General features: G+C 41.9%; 1 long non-coding RNA gene across 1 annotated transcript; it reads left to right on the top strand.

Moving 5' to 3' along the window:
- Nucleotides 1-679: 679 nt before the first annotated feature.
- LOC143773985 (uncharacterized) lies at nt 680-7,731 on the top strand. The gene is made up of 3 exons (XR_013215446.1): nt 680-714; nt 2,536-2,654; nt 5,887-7,731. It is a non-coding gene; the product is annotated as an uncharacterized LOC143773985 (long non-coding RNA).
- The last annotated feature ends 1,434 nt before the right edge of the window (nt 7,732-9,165 follow it).

The raw sequence follows: 9,165 nt of genomic DNA, 5'->3' as shown, positions 1-9,165 counted from the left end.
TCTGGCCTTGTAGAGGACTATGATCTTGTCCGTGACATCCTTATAAAGCTCTTCGGTCTTGCCCATGTTGTAGAGGTTAGAGTCTGTGGACAGGAGTCTTTTATAATGGTGGCTATGTAAGACAGCTGTCTTTAGTGCAGGTAACGAGTTGATTAGGAGCGTCTAACTGGTCTGTAGGAGCCAGAACTCTTAATGGTTGGTAGGGAATCAAATACTTATTTCTCACTGCAAAATGCAAATAAATTTATATAATTTATACAATGTGGTTTTCTGGATTTTATTTTTGATATTCTATCTCTCAATGTTAAAATTAACCTTCCCTTAAAATTATAGACTGTTCATGTCTTTGTCAGTGGGCAAACTTACAAAATCAGCAAGGGATCAATACATATTTCCCCCACTGTACATACATTTTTTGTACACTTCTTTTTTCAGGGTGCAGCCAGGTCCAGCATTTTTACATTTTACATTTCTTGCTGCTAAATTGAAAGTAATTAGACAATCAAACATTATAAGTGGCATGTCTCCTCAGTATGAGAAAAAAGACTTTGGTGACCACTGTATAAGCCACAAATACAACTATGAAACAAAACCACCGTGTTTCTAAACTTCCTCCGACTGATGTTCATGACGTGATATAGTCCACCTATTTAAGATGCACCTTGATGAAGAGGTGACCACAAGACTGAGAGCTGAGACTGAAGTCCACGTCAGGTAATATATCAGCTGAGGAGGTATAGATCGTATGAAACTAGCTGACAGCAATGACAAAGTTTTAAGCCATGCTATATGAATAGTATATAATTTGATCTACATGTTGACCATGCATGGTCGGAGTCGTAGATACACAACTGTAGAGCCAGCGATTGAGGACCACTAATATAGTGCATGTTGTACATTTACTTAGACCAGCGGTGGTCTAATGTCTACAACATTATGGGGGCTTATATGCACATTACAGATATCATCCTGTTTCTCCCTTTGCGGCCAAGAACTGTCTGCAAAAAAAGGGGCAGCAGTGTTTACCTGCCCAGGTCTCAGCGCTAATGCACTCTCAGGATGCAGCAAAGCCATGTAGTAAAGATGGTGGCAACACAGGTGCAAAATACTGATGAGACAACCACTCACAATCTACCAGTTCTTTACTACATGGGTTTGCTGCATCGTGAGAGTTCATTCGTTCGGAGTGACTGCACCTTTTTTCTGTATTAATTTTAGAATTTTTAGGAGGATTTTTATTCCTCTTTTTGTGGCTTTGCTTTTAAGTCAAGAACTGTCTGCACAAAGGCAGTCACTTTCCTTATCAATTGATGAAGTGGGTGAAACGACTCTATTGATATCATGATTATTGGTTTCCTGCTGGTTTAAAGTTAAAGAAAACACGGCACTCCAATTTTGTTGGTGCACAAGAAGGTCACTCATAGTCAAGAAAACGTGTCAGTATGCTTCATTGGTCAGTATATTCCAAGCAATGCATGACGTTTCCATCACATTGACCTTCATCAGATGGGCTTTAGTTCAAAGAAAGAATAGAAATCCTTATAGTGAATAAACGCTGTGCAACCCACTGCGTGAATAGCATCTGTGGAAAACTGGCTTACTGACACTTTTTGTGACTATGAGTGCCACGTTTTTCATTATTTCCTACTAGTCTAAAGACCCTTATACACAATTGACTAACATCATCCGAACCTGTCAATATTGGTGGGATTGGCAGCCAGACCAATGTGTATGGGGAGCTCCTTACTATCCCCAACAGATAATGTTAAGGGAGAAAAGGAACTGGCTGTTACTGGAACTTTAGCGGCCAATCCTTTTATTTGATTCTTCGTGCCTAAGCTCTAACAGGCAGGTCGGTGCGACTTATCTGCCTGTTATGCCCGGCGCCATTCATCCCCGTCACAGACCGCTCCTGCTGGCAATTCAGCTACCTCTGCTGACATCACGTCCACAGAGGGGCAGCTTCTCTTCCGCTCCGCTCTGTTGACAGGGTGGGACTCCCAACATTATTCTGATTGACACCCGGAATCCCGCTACCTAACTGGGGGAACCGACTGTCAATCAGAATGACATCGGAAATCACGCTTCGTGGAGAGAGCAGGGTGGAAAAGAAGCTGTTACTCTGTGGATGTGACATCAGCAGAGGCAGGTGAATTGCCAGCAGGAGCGGTCTGTGACCGTTAGTACTTTTTTGTTTTTAACAAAGTCCCGGATATCCCCTTTAAACATTTCTGTGTAAAGGGAGTTGGGAGATAAAACTGTGGATTGTTCTCTAATGTGTATGAGTGCCATAGGTCCCAACCAGATACTCCTAAGCAGCCTGTTGCCCATTGCTGGCATACAATATGTGCAAAGAATTTTATTTGCAGGCCATATAGTTTGTGTGAGGCGGTGTATCGTTTCACTAAAATCACCAAAAATTGTGATTCTAAAGGGTAATTCGATCCTACATATGACGCTTGGAGTTATGAAACAAAGTTGTATTATGATGTACTGTCTTAAGTGTCGTATAATGAATAGTTATTACATTTATAGAATTAATCCTAGATTTAGCTGGGAAGAAGAATATTCAAGATTTATATCTCTTCCTTATATGTCAAGAAATTCATTGTCCAACAATTGCCTCAAGGGAAACTGATTAAAAGAAGATCTTGGTAAGTTTCATGATATATTATTTCATTACAACAAGATGTGTGTGCGTGTATATATATATATATATATATATATATATAAATAAATCCCAGATGCCAAAGGGTCATCAAGGGGGTCAGCAGAGGGGGCAGGTGATGTACGGTAGCTTTTTTTTTTTGCTATGAACCTTTTGCTAGCCCTTTATGGTTCAACAAAATAGTGGCCAGCTAGAGAATGCAGATTTTTGTAAAATTTGAGCAGAATTCATATCCACTTTAGTATATTTTCCCATCTCTACTTGCAACATTTTCTGCATGATCCTGAAACAGTTTTATAGAAATCTGGCAGAGACCGCTAAGGATAATCGCCTACTGATGAGTTCCAGCTTTGTTTGTGGCCATCTGAAATCCTGCCCCTTTTTGCCCACCTGCAGGCAGAGAACATCAGTGACGCTAATGCTCCAATCAGTTGCCTTACCTTCTAATTACGGTTAAAGGGAAGCGATCATCAAAAAATGACCCATTGTTTAAATCAGGTTTTTACATTAAATGTACTTTTTTTTGTAATTTTTGGTAACATTTTTTCCACATCATAATCTGTATTAAAAAAAATATCAAAAAATAAAATTTTGCAGTTTTCACACAGGCCACTGGGGCTTCATTTAGTCTTCTGTTGTTTCAGAAAATGCACATGTTCATTTGGTGCAATGTACAGATTAGACGTGGTATTTTATACTGATGCATCTAATGAGATTGTGAAAAAGGCATTGTGGAGGTGAAGGAGTAGGGTCCGCTGTGACCTCACCTATTGTGATTGGTGGATCCTGTGCTATCAGTTGTGTGTAGAGGTGTAACCCGTCATGGGAATCCTGCCTCTGCTGATTTAGAGACTAGCTAAAAACTCCTCATGAAAGGACAGGAAGTAGAGCTCTAAAGAAAAAGCTCTATTTGCCAATATGAAAATTGCAAGAACACTAATTTTATTTTTATAAAGTAGCAAAAAACTGACTGGCACTTCCAAATCAGAAAACTGGTGTGTACAGGTGCAAGCTAGGTGTAGCCACCTCCATATACAGCAAACAAATAAAGTTGCACTCTGTAGTGCTAAAGCATGTAAATATGTAATATATGAAATATGAATAGCAATACTGCTCTAGATAATAAGTAAAAATAGTGACGCTTAATACATAATTTGGCCAATTCATGCATACACAGCAACCAATGACAAGGTGGTCTCAGAACTCCTGGGAACCTACGTTTCTAGTGTGAATACCTCTCTTAAATTGAAGATGAATTTCAGGGTAGGTTAATTTTTTTTTGGTTTTGCTTCAGTTTCTTGCACTCAGTGCACCCAATGGCATGGATTCACCTTCTCTGAGCTAAGCATTACGTTTATAAAGTTTTCCATTGCTGTGCGTCCTGTTGTGAATTCTGCTCTTGGGTTCCCTCCGGTGGTTGTTGGTAGTAATGCAGTTGTCCCTGGGTTGCAATCCTGGGCAGGTGTCCCTGCTGATTGCAGCTCTGACTGGGGTATTGTTAGGTGTGCAGGATTCATTAGCCCTTGCCAGTTGTCCATTGTTCTTGGAGGTTTTGCATCTCTGTCTGGTTCCTCCTGCCCTGCTGCCAAATCAGCAAAGATAAGTGTTTGGTTTTTGTTTCTACAGCACACATGCTGTGTGCTTTACAATTTAGTGCTATTCATTGTTTTTTCTTGTCCAGCTTAAGGTACCTTCACACGAAGCGACGCTGCAGCGATAGCGACAACGATGCCGATCGCTGCAGCATCGCTGTTTGGTCGCTGGAGAGCTGTCACACAGACCGCTCTCCAGCGACCAACGATGCCGAGGTCCCCGGGTAACCAGGGTAAACATCGGGTTGCTAAGCGCAGGGCCGCGCTTAGTAACCCGATGTTTACCCTGGTTACCAGCGTAAAATGTAAAAAAAACAAACAGTACATACTTACATGCGTCCCCCGGCGTCCGCTTCCTGCACTGTGTGAGCACCGGCAGTAGCAGGGCACAGCGGTGACGTCACCGCTGTGCTGTGCTTTCACTTTCACTTTGCGGCGCTCAGTCAGTGTGGGAAGCGGACGCCGGGGGACGCATGTAAGTATGTACTGTTTGTTTTTTTTACATTTTACGCTGGTAACCAGGGTAAACATCGGGTTACTAAGCGCGGCCCTGCGCTTAGTAACCCGATGTTTACCCTGGTTACCAGTGTAAAATATCGCTGGTATCGTTGCTTTTGCTGTCAAACACAACGATACACGGCGATCGGACGACCAAATAAAGTTCTGAACTTTATTCAGCGACATCACAGCAGGATCCTGATCGCTGCTGCGTGTCAAACTAAACGATATCGCTAGCCAGGACGCTGCAATGTCACGGATCGCTAGCGATATCGTTACAAAGTCGTTTCGTGTGAAGGTACCTTTAGACTGTGTTTGGATATTTCAGTCAAGTTGGATTCTCAGGAGATGCAGATATACATTCCATGTCTTTAGTTAGATGGTGGCATTTTTGTATTATCTGCTGTGGATATTTTTAGGGTATTAATACTGACCGCTTAGTATTCTGTCCTATCCTTTCCTATTTAGCTAGCGTGGCCTCTTTTGCTAAATCCTGTTTTCTGCCTGCGTGTGTCTTTCCTCTAATACTCACAGTCAATATTTGTGGGGGGCTGCCTATCCTTTGGGATTCTGCTCTGAGGCAAGATAGAATTCCCATTTCCATCTATAGGGGTATTTAGTCCTCCGGCTGTGTCGAGGTGTCTAGGATGTGTTAGGTACACCCCACGGCTACTTCTAGTTGCGGTGTCAGTTTAGGGTTTGCGGTCAGTACAGGTTCCACCTTCTCCTGAGAAAGTCTCATGCGGCTCAAAGGTCACCAGATCATAACAGTGTCCATAGTTGAGTCCTGGTCCTGCTTGTCCATTTTTTCACCTTGACGTCACTTTGACACATGCCAAGGTCTGAATAATAGAGGGTAGGACCAACCCAATTTGGGTTCACCTTGGCGTTGTTGGGATAGCGTCTACCCTTTTTTGATAAAAAATCAGTGCTTACTAAGTGTTATTTATATGCATTATAACTTTATACTTACAGCAGGGTATTTGTTTATTTCGCTTCTATCTTCCGTTTTGTCTGTTTAATGGCCAGTGTGAACATGCTCCTACACATTGCATGTATACCAACTTATACTCCAGTTTATTTTTTTTAGTTTTGCTTAATATAGTTTTTCTATGACTTTCTCCACAGATCTATACACTATGTGTACCATATATTTCTTACTCATTTGGGGAGTTCTTCTTCTGGAGTCGGCTTCATGCCTTGATCCAAGCCGGGCTGAAAGAAATTTTGATGAATTTAAAAGAAAACATATTTTAATTGAGAAATTTACAAACTGTACACATTGTATGGCCAAAAGTGGTATAAATAAACCTAATGGTTGCAAAAATGTCAACAGCTTTATCAAGGCTTCGGTGGCTGATGTAAAAAAAACGTGTGAGAAGAAACCAGATGGTGATTGCTGGAGTACGAAATGTTTTCAAGTATTTAACTGTACCCAAATATTAAAGAAACCTTGTAAATACAAAAAAGACCAAACTGAAATGTCACAAATTAAAGTAACATGTCGGAAGAAAAAACCAGTACACCTATCTGGAACTAGAAAATGTTGAGGTCTCCAGGTCTACATGTTGAGATCTTCTGGTCTACTTTATTTAATGCATGTTTTTGGATAGAGCAGTTGTCCAGGAAAGCATGGCTACTTTCTTCCCTAAATAATTCCACACCTTTCTTTAGGTTGCATCCGGTATAGCGGCCGGAGGCTGGGCAAGCTCTGTTGGCCCAGGGCATGGCTTTGGAAATATAACCCCAATAAACCTCATACTCAGAGTAAATTTTTCATTCCACCAATGCTCTGGAGGGAACAATCCCTGGTACCTGAAGAATTTAACAATACATTTTCCAGTTCATTGTTCTGAGAAATTTAAGGATAGTGTGTTTATTTTTCTTTCATAACTTGTATTCCCCTAAATCTAGGCTCCTGCCTAACACACTTACCCATGATTGCAGCGGTGCCCCAAGATACAACTCAAGGACAAATCTTGCACTTTCTTCGGAAGAAGGCAGCCATGTTTTTTAAAAATACTGTTTCCATTAATAGACTTTTTCACCACTTTGGTATTCAAGATGAGCTATTTTTAAAGGGGCTGTCTGGTCCAAATTGCTAGTCACCCTGTGTGACTGAAGACTAATAAATCCCCCCAGAGCACATATTGTGCACTATGGGGATTCACCGGTTTCTGAGCCGGGATCAGAGCGTATTCATGTGTTAAACATAGTCCCAGCCAGAACCTGTCCAGTGGGCACGGCCTCGCTTCCATACCTCCAGTTGGCCACACCCAGTGAACAGCCACATCACTAGACAGGGCGTGGCCTCCCTGTACATAAGTGTATGGAAGTGAGGCCATGCCCACTGGCGGGGAGTATGTATAACTCATACATAACCTCCAGTCCCAGCTCAGAAACCGTCAAATCATCCCAGCGTGCAGTACATCACAAAGAGTGACTTCAGACATCGATTTAGACCGGATAACCTCTTTAAGATCAGTCATCAATTTGAGATTGATGAGTGTCTGATACCCGGTAGCCTCACTGATCAGCAGTCAGAGGTAAAAAATGTATGGAATGGAACTCTAACAGTTTGTGACACTGTTAAGTGGCTACTGCCCCAGCTGATCTCCAGTACCACTATGTGGTATATAGAGTAGTGCTTCTACTTGTACACCTTTTACAGCCAGCATCTGCTTAAATTGCAAACTGTTGATTGGTGGTGATGCCGGACGTCAGGGCCAGGTTATTAATATTATGGAGGTGGAAAACCCTTTAATGCGCTTATGTACATGACATGTACAATTCATATAATTCATGTGCTGTGCCTAACATTTTCTTTTCTGTATATGAAGATACCAGTTTTCTGTATTAAAATTGGTTGTTTATGGAGGGAGAATAAGTATTATTTTATGTCCCTCAGGCTTCAAGTCATTTTTCTGTAAGCTAATAATGCTATTGTATGTGGAAATAAAGGTATCCTTGTCTAGCTCGTCATCATTGCCTCTTCCGTCAGCTAGATATCTATTTATCTATTATCTATCTATTTTTTTTAATTTAATTTTTATCTATCTATCTATCTATCTATCTATCTATCTATCTATCTATCTATCTTTCTATCTATCTATCCATCTACAGTATCTATCTATCTGGTTTCAGCTCTCTGGTAGCCACTTGGTTATGCACTGACACAGGGTTAATATAAAGTAAGTGTAAAGTGAGAACCAGAAACCAGTGCATCTGATTGGAACAGACAATATTAGGATATGTTTCCACGGTCAGTAAACGCTGCTGGTTTAACGCTATGTACATCCGCAACGTCAAACCCGCAGCGTCCAGATGTTACAGCATAGTGGATGTGAGTTCTAGAAAATACATCTCCACTATGTGTTAAAAGATGCCCGCGGCATCCCTGCCTAAATGGACAGAAATACATGACACAGAAAGTGGAGGAAAGCACAGAGAGAGGTCCACTCCTTTTTAATAAATAAATAACAATTTTAAAAAAATATAGCGTGGGGTCCCCCTATATATATGTTAACCAGCCAGAGTAAAGCAGACTACTGGGACTGATATTTCAGGCTGGTAAGGAACCAATATCCATGAACATTACCAGCCTGATACCCCAAGCCTCAGCAGCCTGCTTACCTTGGATGGTTAGCAAAAATAGTGGGATCCCCTCCAAAAAAAACCGGTGAGTGGTCCCCCTATTTTTGTTAACCAGCCAAGAAAACAGCAGACAGCTGTGGCCTGGTATTTTCAGGCTGGCGAGGCCCATGGATTTTAGCCCTCACCAGCATAAAAATAGCAGCCCGCAGCTGCCCCATAACTGGCACATCCAAAGATGTGCCAGTTGTGGCACTTTACCCAGCTCTTCCCACTTGCCCTGTAGCCATGGCAAGTGGGGTAATATTTGTGGGGTTGATGTCACCTGTGTATTGTCAGGTGACATCAAGCCCACGGCTTAGTAACGGTGAAACGCCACCGCGTATACGACACCTATCCATTACTAATCCTATAGTTATATGGTCAACACACAGCCAGAATAAATTCCTTTAATAATTTTAATTTACCATACTTACTGCATCGCCTAATCCCCGATTCCCTCGATCTCCTACAAAAAATAAAATAATAAACCAGCACAAATACTCCCTGTCCACCATAGTCCATTTACCGAGTGTCCCACGACGAGTCCAGCTCTGCTACATCTGGATGCATTTGGCCGAATGGTGGCATTATGCCACCGTCCAGCCTGATATCCAGACACAGCAGAGCTTGTAGATGACCACCGGAAATAACTCGGTCTCTGGCAGCCACCTGCACTTCAGTTCTCAAGATCAGCTGACCATCAGAACTTGCCAAGTGACCGGATATAACCCCGGCAGTCACCTGCACTGCAGTTCTCACGATCAGCTGATCGTG

This window comes from Ranitomeya variabilis, chromosome 5, assembly GCF_051348905.1.
Source record: "Ranitomeya variabilis isolate aRanVar5 chromosome 5, aRanVar5.hap1, whole genome shotgun sequence".
Lineage (NCBI taxonomy): Eukaryota > Metazoa > Chordata > Amphibia > Anura > Dendrobatidae > Ranitomeya > Ranitomeya variabilis.
The sequence above is the reverse complement of the archived record's forward strand: the minus strand, read 5'-3'. Positions and strand labels throughout refer to the sequence as shown.